The sequence below is a fragment of the Diadema antillarum genome, unplaced genomic scaffold (genome assembly GCF_040938485.1).
Source record: "Diadema antillarum isolate AM-2024a unplaced genomic scaffold, OU_Dant_1.0 seq00001921_RagTag, whole genome shotgun sequence".
NCBI classification, from domain to species: Eukaryota; Metazoa; Echinodermata; class Echinoidea; order Diadematoida; family Diadematidae; genus Diadema; species Diadema antillarum.
In genome coordinates this window covers 1,017-9,897 of record NW_027272584.1, presented here as the reverse complement: position 1 = coordinate 9,897, position 8,881 = coordinate 1,017, and positions in this window count along the sequence as shown.

The following is an 8,881-nucleotide window of genomic DNA, read 5'->3' as shown; positions in this document are numbered from 1 at the left end:
TTTCTTCCTCCTTCTTCTTCTTTTTCTTCTTCTTCTTCTTCTTCTTCTTCTTCTTCTTCTTCTTCTTCTTCTTCTTCTTCCCTCCTTGTATGCAAGTTCAGTAAAGATGACTAGAAGTATAAGACATACATTTGTACAATCTTGTATATATTCCAAGAATTTCTCTCTCTCTCTCTCTTTGTCAATCAAGTGAAAGATATCAGATAGTAACATTCAAGTAGAAAGGCAAGATGAATCGAATAGGTATAAACAGTTATAGAATGACAAGACAAATTCTATCAATGCTTTCAATTACTGCCTTAAATCCCTTTTCAAGCAGACTTTGATCTTTTGAAAACCTTGGTGACCCTTTCTTTCTATCTAATTTCAATCCTAAACCTTAGCAATGTTTAACAAGTCAAATATGAAGAGCGTTTATGGTGATTATCTTAAGGTCAGGAAAAGTCAGCGAATGTGATGTAACATATCATGATGTAAATGTAAAGCTATTTCCCTGCTAGCTTCTGTGGTTGCATAATTGTGACGTCTGGTTGTTTTTGTGTGGTTTGAGTGTTTTCTTCAGCTTGCACTCTGTACTTTATTATGAACAATGCATGCCATAAATGTCACTTTACTTTAAGAGAGAAAGAAATATGTTTCCCAGACAAAAGATCTGGAAATCAGGGGGGAAAAAAAGAAACAATCTTCTGTCAAACTGAAGCAGTCAACTTTTCAAAGAAATCTGTATAATGTTTTTCCTAAGTGTCATGTAAGAGAGAAATACATTGTATTGATGTCATAAACAAGTTTCAAACTAAAAAAGAAAAAAAAAAGAAAAATAGACAGCAAATTTCCAATCCGGTTTCATGCTAATCAAGTAATCTTAGTATGTCTGAAAGCTAATGTTCATTTCTATTAAAAAGACAACCAAAAAAAAAAATGTTTCTCACATAACATCTGGCCTATTTTGGTCTAGATTGATGAGCAAAATTCAGAAGGACTTTTGCGTCATTTTCTGGTGAGAACTTGTGAGTTAGACCTCTGAAACATGATTGAGGGGACCCATGTTTGATTTAGTTTACGGTGGGTGAAGTACGTAATAGTATCAGCAAGGTGCATGCATGCACACTGTAGTACTTATTGGCAAGCCATCGATTATGATACAGCCGTTGTGCAGAATGTCATTTTCAACATACGATTGGCAGGGAGACCCACTTTGCTGTCTGCACACTCCATTATTCTTGATGATTTAAGAAAAGAAAAAAATGATTTCACTATCATACAACGTTGTTTCCCTTTCTTTTTAAGTTCCAAAACTTCTCACTGTGAAAAGATTTACGGTTCTGAGAAGAGGGGACTGTAAAATACTGGCCTTCGCACAGGCAAATCAACCTTTGAAACTGTTTCGCCAAAGTATCCTACACATTTCCTGCTCATCTGCTTTTATAATATTGACAGGGTTGTCCTGCTTTGTTTTTGGCATTGTAAAATGAAAGTTTCTTCTCTTTGAGACCTCATTCCTTGGCAGGCAACTTACTTTGCAAACCCCCAGAAGCACTATCTTACCAGCCGTAACTTTCTTTCATTCACGTCTTATCTACGAAAAAAGGGGGAATCCTGGAAATAGATTTCTGACTCACACACCGAGCAGCTGATCCACTTTTCCAGGACATGCATCCAAAAATAAACAAAATTCAAACTTGCGCAAAGACTATAACAAAAGAGATCTACAATGACATCCAAGTGAAGAAGAAAATCATTATGGCTAGGAGGGACTCCTTTTTGTGGCTTTCAGTTTAATCGACAGGAATCCAATTTGGATACACCCTCATCCTCAATGAAGTCAGCCTCAGAAGAAAAAGAGAGGAGAAAAAAAAAACAAAGAGTTACCTTGTCATCCTTCAGCCACTTTTTTTTTTTGGGGGGGGGGGGGGGGGGTGGGGGCCTCCCACGTACTTCCCAATGATAACCTGACTACACTCCATTCATTCCACCAAACTTTTTTATAGTTCTAAGAACAAAGGCGAACTCCCCTCCAAACATCCAGAATTAATACGTGGGAAGAAATTGTCAAATTTTTCCATTAAGATCTCCATGGTAACACGGAATTACAAAGTAGGCCTATGCTTTTCCCCACGAAAACCTTAGGCAAAGTGCCTCATACTTTGAACAGGCACATGACCGTGTATTCCCAATCAAGTGGGTTGTACTCATACACTGTAGTTGTCCTTGAGGCGAGCAGGCGTGCAGTTAGGGGCACCCTGTTCAGATACAGCCTTTTTACAAACCCTAGATTGGGACAACAATATGGCAAATAACACTACAAGCAAACAGTAAATACGTGTACATTGTATGAACAAACCCATCCCCTCTCATTTTCTTTGCTCATTTTCCCACTAAAAAAAGAATAACAACAACAAACAAACAAACAAACAAAAATTAAAAGCAACACAAAACAAGATACTGTAGGAGGGGAGATATGATGAAATGATATGAATGCACAAAGATTTACGCTTGTAAGATGGACAACACGCTTGCCTTGGTTGAAGCACTGATCTCAAGTAAATCTGGATATCTCACTCGCCAATCGCTTTGAAGCCACTGCATCGCCATCTTACCATGCACATCGCCCATGCATTTGTGTACGAAGCTCACGACATCACATGATCTTGGTGACATTCTCTGCTGGCAAATGTGTGCAAGTCCCCAAAGAGTTTGCCTGGTAAGATGGCGGCGCGGCGGCTTCACCTGTTTGTACAGCTTGAATGGGGCAATGAGTTATCTAGATAATTCCTACAGAGATCAGTGGGTAGAAGGCTCAGATTGAGCTTGCTGGAAGAAAGAGAGGAAGTTTGGGGTCAGAGGTCATGTGTTTGTGTGTCACCTTTCAGTTTGCCTTTGATACTGTACAGCATCACACACTGTGTGTTCACTAGCATTCCTCTGAGCAGTGTTGTCTGTGAGTTTGAACTTGAATAACCACATATTTATGTACGTTTACCACTGGTATGTTTATTATGCTCATACAAACAATAATTGTATGTGTGCACCTACAATATGTATGTATGAGCATATAGTCTGCCATATACTGTAAAAGTGGATATTTTTGCGCGACTAATTTTTCGCGCTTGGCCGGGTCAGAAGAGTTTCGCATGTTTTTAGTTCCGCGGAATCAAGACGTCACAACAGGAACATATGGCACGCAAAAATATTCGCGGGCTTTTATTATTGCACTAGTTTCTGGTTGCTCGAAATGCACGAAAATTTTAACACCGCGAAAATATCCACTTTTACAGTATGGCAAGCATTTATCGAGTGTTTTTGAAGTCTTTGCAGGCTAAAAGGATCACCCAAGGGTCTAGCAAGTGTACCACAGCCTGGCTGACTGGATTCACAGCTTTGGGCAAATTGACAGAAGTTGAGAAAGAAAAATAAAGACATTCGAGAGACAGTAAAATGAACATTTTACGGCTGCATCATCATGCACTGAGAGCTGAAAGTTGTTTAGTTTGGATGATCCTTTGACTGTATCTTTGGAGCAAAATAGGGCTGTACATTAAGCATTGCACTATTCAAACTCTGAAATTTGCGTTCAAATTGCAAGGGTAGTGAAATGGCTGGAATTTCAAAGGGGGGATATGAAAAATCAGTCCCCCCAAAAAAAAAATTGTGGGGGAAAAAAGAAATATCATGTCTGCTTCAGATTGTAAATTGGAAAATTGCTCCCTCGGCTCGCTTCGAAATACACGAGTCGCATTTTGCCCAAATGGGGGGAAAAGACAAAGAGATACTTTGGAAATGCCACAAAATGCAATAAATCTCATTCACTCACAAACATACAATGCACATAATATGCACATTGTATCATCTTGCTTGCAATACAGTGTACTGAATATAACGGGACCCCACACAATCATGCACAATATACGGGGGTACACACATACAATGTACATTGTACATGAGACAACGTCCTCAATTTGCTTTTCTTTAGTCCACAGTTTATGCATTGTATTATAGACAGAATGTCTTGTTTTGTGTCTTTTTTTTTTTTGTGCTCAACAGCACAATTCAATAACAATATAATTCAATTGGATTGCACTACAGCAGTACATGTGTCCGTCCATATAATGTTCATACACTGCGTTTGCCATTGAACATTTGGCTAATAGCCACTGAGAAAATGTAAACTGAAATGTTTCAAAGAGTTACTTTTCATTCTAACCCCCCCCCTCCGAAAAAAATGGGGGGAAAAAAGAATTTGATGATAAAGTCCAATGCTAGGTTTTAGTAGAAAGTACACTTTACTTTTTAGAGCATCATTTTCTGATTTGGCCATTACTGTTTAAATTTCAAAACATCAATATCATAATATTTTTTTAGAAGAATTAAAAGTGTGTTGATTACACAAAAGTATGTAACTGTGATTTTAACAATAATTTTGGTTTAATACCACATCATATACAATACTGTACAGTATGCTCAGTACTCTCACACAGCATAAAATTCTGTACCAGGTCCTCAGACAATACAGCTCTCACAAAGACTTAACCCCTCCCCCACCCCCATCAAGGAAAAATATGAAGTGCTCACCCTCCCTAAGATGCTATTTTATCTATTAAAGAGCCCCATAGACAAAGCTTTACAGCATCTCCGAAACTCTCTCACCATCCCAAGAAATCTCACCCTCTCCGCGATACCCATTGCAAGGCTACTACCATTCATCAGAAGTCTTATAAATTATGTACAAAAATACAAGGGGGGTGGGGTGGGGGTCCTCTCTTGCCATCTTGACACTAATGATGCCATTTAGGACGCACGGAGGCCCACACAAAGCAAAGTGATCTCCTTAATACGACTGTTGTCATTTCCTGGGCTTCCTACGACTCAATTTGCAAAAACCGAGGGCTAATCAGCAAAGGGAACCCCACCAATCCCCCCTCCTGTCCCCCCCTCCCCCCTCCCCCCCCCTCCCCCCCCCCCCCCCCCCCCCCCCCCCAATCACGCAAGATGCGCTTTTGGTAGCCACCACCACAGGACTTCAGTAAAAACTTCCTCCTCGAAAGAGCAATGACTCATCATGACTACTTTTTCTAATCTCCATTTCTGGATCTCATTGTTTGAAGGTTTTCCCCTTTTTTAAAATCTCTGTCCCTTCCCGCCCCCCCCCCCCCCCCCTCCGCTTTACAAACTGAATCTCTGCAGTCTTTCTCAAAGGGATGGTACATCTTGTACAGTTTTGGTTGAGATGGGGAGTCAGGTTTTAACTTTTTGCGAAAAATCAGGAACCACTTATATAAACTTTGAAAGAGTATACAATTCTAGGAGAAATTTAAAGTTTATTTGATGACAATTGTTTTTTTTTTTCTATTGTTGAGATATCCAAAAGCAAAGTATAACACAAAGTGGTCCTAATAAGGTGGGGCCTACCATTTATAAGGACATTTTTTTTTTTTTTTAGCAAATCTCGATGTGCAATCCTGCTTATAATACACAGTAACAAATTATAATAGACATCAATCATGAAAATCAAACAGCAATTTTATATTCAAAACAAAATTGAAAAAAGAAAATCCTTTGTTGTTTACATATTTGTATACACACACTTGTCTTATAATACATACAGTACAAACACATGACATAATTATATCAAACACACACACACACACACATACACAAGACACACATTCTATGTCTGAATACAAGTTATTAAAGGCATAATTTACTATTTGCAGCTGAAACAAAAACCCAACATTAGTGCTTTAAATTAGTTCCAAAATGTGAGTTTGGGATAGAAACAACCACTGTAAAAATTTGAATCCATATAATCAATGTAAAGTATTGTTAAATACCAGAAATGTGAACAATAGTTGTAATAAAAATGTTGCCAGACTAAAACCGTCTACAGTTTATGAATGAGAAAAACAGTGATATCTCCTTATACTTAAGGCTTTTGATTGCAAAAATTTTATATGGTAGGATGTTTTGTGATACAACAGACCTACACATATGCATCAAATGTGATATCTTGAACATTTTTTAAATCACTGTTCCCAAAGGTAAACAGGACCTTCAAAGTGAGAAAGAAGCAGAATTTCGGAGTACATCCAACACTTGTATTAGAGAAGAGCAACGACAACCAAAATCACTCAAAACATGTTTACCTTTGGTTGGAGTTAATCAGTGTAAAACCCCCATGCACTGCTACAAAGTGTATAGCTGTACTGTATACACTTGTGTTGCATGATCACCTTTGCATGTTACATACAAAGAGTACAGCGAGGGCGCTTTGTGCACTAAATTGATAATTGTGCTCCTGTACAATGAAGGCTTTCATACAGATTGTACACCCTAATGAATGACCCCCCCCCCCCTTCCCTCTGTATATAAAGCTCCTTTGAAAAGCCGTAAGATTCCCGATGACAATGGGGGTGTGGGCGATACCGTCATTATTGAGCTGGAAAACACGCCTAATAGATAAATAAGCTGTTGGACAATGTCGCCAATCAGGGACTTGAGTGGCTCGGCTGGATGGATATACTCCCTGCCTACAGTCATAGAGTGCATGTAGTCCTATAATGGATGTTTCAAGGCATTGTATAGTAAGAAGGAGAGAGAGAGGGGAGGGTAATTTTTATCCTGTTTTTACTGTGAGCAAGTGTAGTACCCAATCAATGTCGTACAATGAGCAGAATAAGCCCGTCTGGAGAATTTAGCTTTCAAATGTGCACATGGGTACAAATGATGTTTTTTTGTTTGTTTTTTTTTTTCAGTTGTTTTAAATAGGCACTTGACTCGTTTTTCAAAGTGACAGCGCTTGCCAGACATAACAATTCATGGAATTAATCTGTAACGTTCAAACAAATGATGAACTTGCATAGATAGGCAAAGTGACCAGAATGGGAAAGCATCCATTCCACTATTTTGTAGAGAATGTTTTAACAATCTTTTCTATTGATATTGCCAAATATTTACAATGATATTTGAATAATCATTACATCAAAGATGCTTATCTCAGTGAATTTATAAACCAACATGCCCTATTGGTACAATTGACCTTTTTACTCCTCATGTACCACATAAAACCCCAAACTGGCTTAGTACCTTCGAGTACATCAGAAGCAAAAAAAAAAATAATAATAATAATAACAATAAAATAATAATAATAATAATAATAAAAATAATAATAATAATACTAATAATAATAATAATGATAATAATAATAATAAAAATAATAATAAATAAAAATAATAAAATGAATATCAAAACAAACAAACAAAGATTTCGTACCATTTGCCATGATAGACATTGGAGGTCAAAATACTGTGTATATAGAAAACGGGGGAAGCATTTATAGCACAGGCCAAAACAGATGTGAGCTAATCATAATATTAATGATTTGGCTTGCTACAGATCTCGACACGTACAAGTCCGATGATCCTCATGAATATTCCATCTGACGGGTGTAATCCAGTCCCTACTGATTACTGTGGAAGGCTTTTTGAAATGTGTTGGAGGAAATGAGACGAATCGTAATCTATGCGAGACCCTGTCGCTGCGGCCAATTCGTACTCGCTTGCACCAATTACAGCCACTTTCCTGCCACCTCCGAAAGATCGCGCCTCATTTTCACGGACGACATCCGCGCCCTAATGGCCATGATGCCACTGAAAAGTCACACCATGTACATATACTTTAAAGTCTGGATAGCATCTCACAAAACAATAACAAAAAATACAACAACAAAAGCATACGGACATCACCATTTGAGAAGCAGAAAAATGCTATTTTTCCATTTTTCCACTTTTTCATTTTATTTCTTTTCCATTACTGACCTTATGCAGGGCTTGACATTACTTTTTTTCCCCCTGGTAACCAATTGAGGCCACTAAAATCTTCCAATCTGACACTTTGGTAGCCCCCCAAAAAGAAGTGTATTGGCCAGAAATAAAACATAACATAACAATTTATTTGGATCTTAACGGAGTTGCCTGATATGTTGCACAGTTGTACTGTGTGTCAAGGCAGGAGATTGAGCAACCCCCTCCACCCATCAAGTTTAAAGTGACCAGTACCCCCCCCCCCCATCTTTACTTTTTTAACATTTTCTTCACAAGTTTGAACAGAAAAGGAAACCCTTTGGAATTAAGTGCTTTTGCAGACATTACCCTTGAACTTTTGGGCAGTGCATAGTCTTTGCATGTCAGACCCACTGGGAATGAATTTTTTCCCAGGGAATCAAGCATAATTGGGTAGCATGTGCAGTCAAGAATGGGTTTGCACATCTACATTCTACAGGTTGAATATTGTGGATGAAACTTTCTTTGCTTGAAATTGAATATTTATATTTCAAGGCATACTGTATGAGTTGAACAAATTGAATTTCTCTGCGCTCGGCCATGTGTGTGGCAACTGCGCTTTGTACATACATGACTGTAGGAGACAGAACAGTTTTTGTGCATACTTTCTTTTTCTCTGTTTTCTCTCGCAAGCCCTTAAAACCTTCCCCGGCACAAAGACTGTTGCAGTCATATGATTTTTTGTTTAGATGGCAGGCAAATTTCCTGTTTTCTTCATAACCTTTGACCACGCTAATGCCCGAAGCAGCCTACACGAGGGTGGTTATACAATGTATCTTCTCTTATACTGTATTAAAGTGCTTCCAATGTTGCAACAAAAGGTGACATTTAACAAGCAGGCAGCATTACACAAAGAATTCCACCCTGCCTAGATTAAAGCGGTACGGCGGTTCAAAGAGGGGATATTCCTTGAATCAAAATTCCATTACCTTTTCATGAATTTAACCTTTCACTTCGAAAATGCACATTTGTATACACATTAAATTCTTTGACTCATTTTCACCACATAACAAGAATAAAGAATGTTGTGAGGAATCACGTTCATC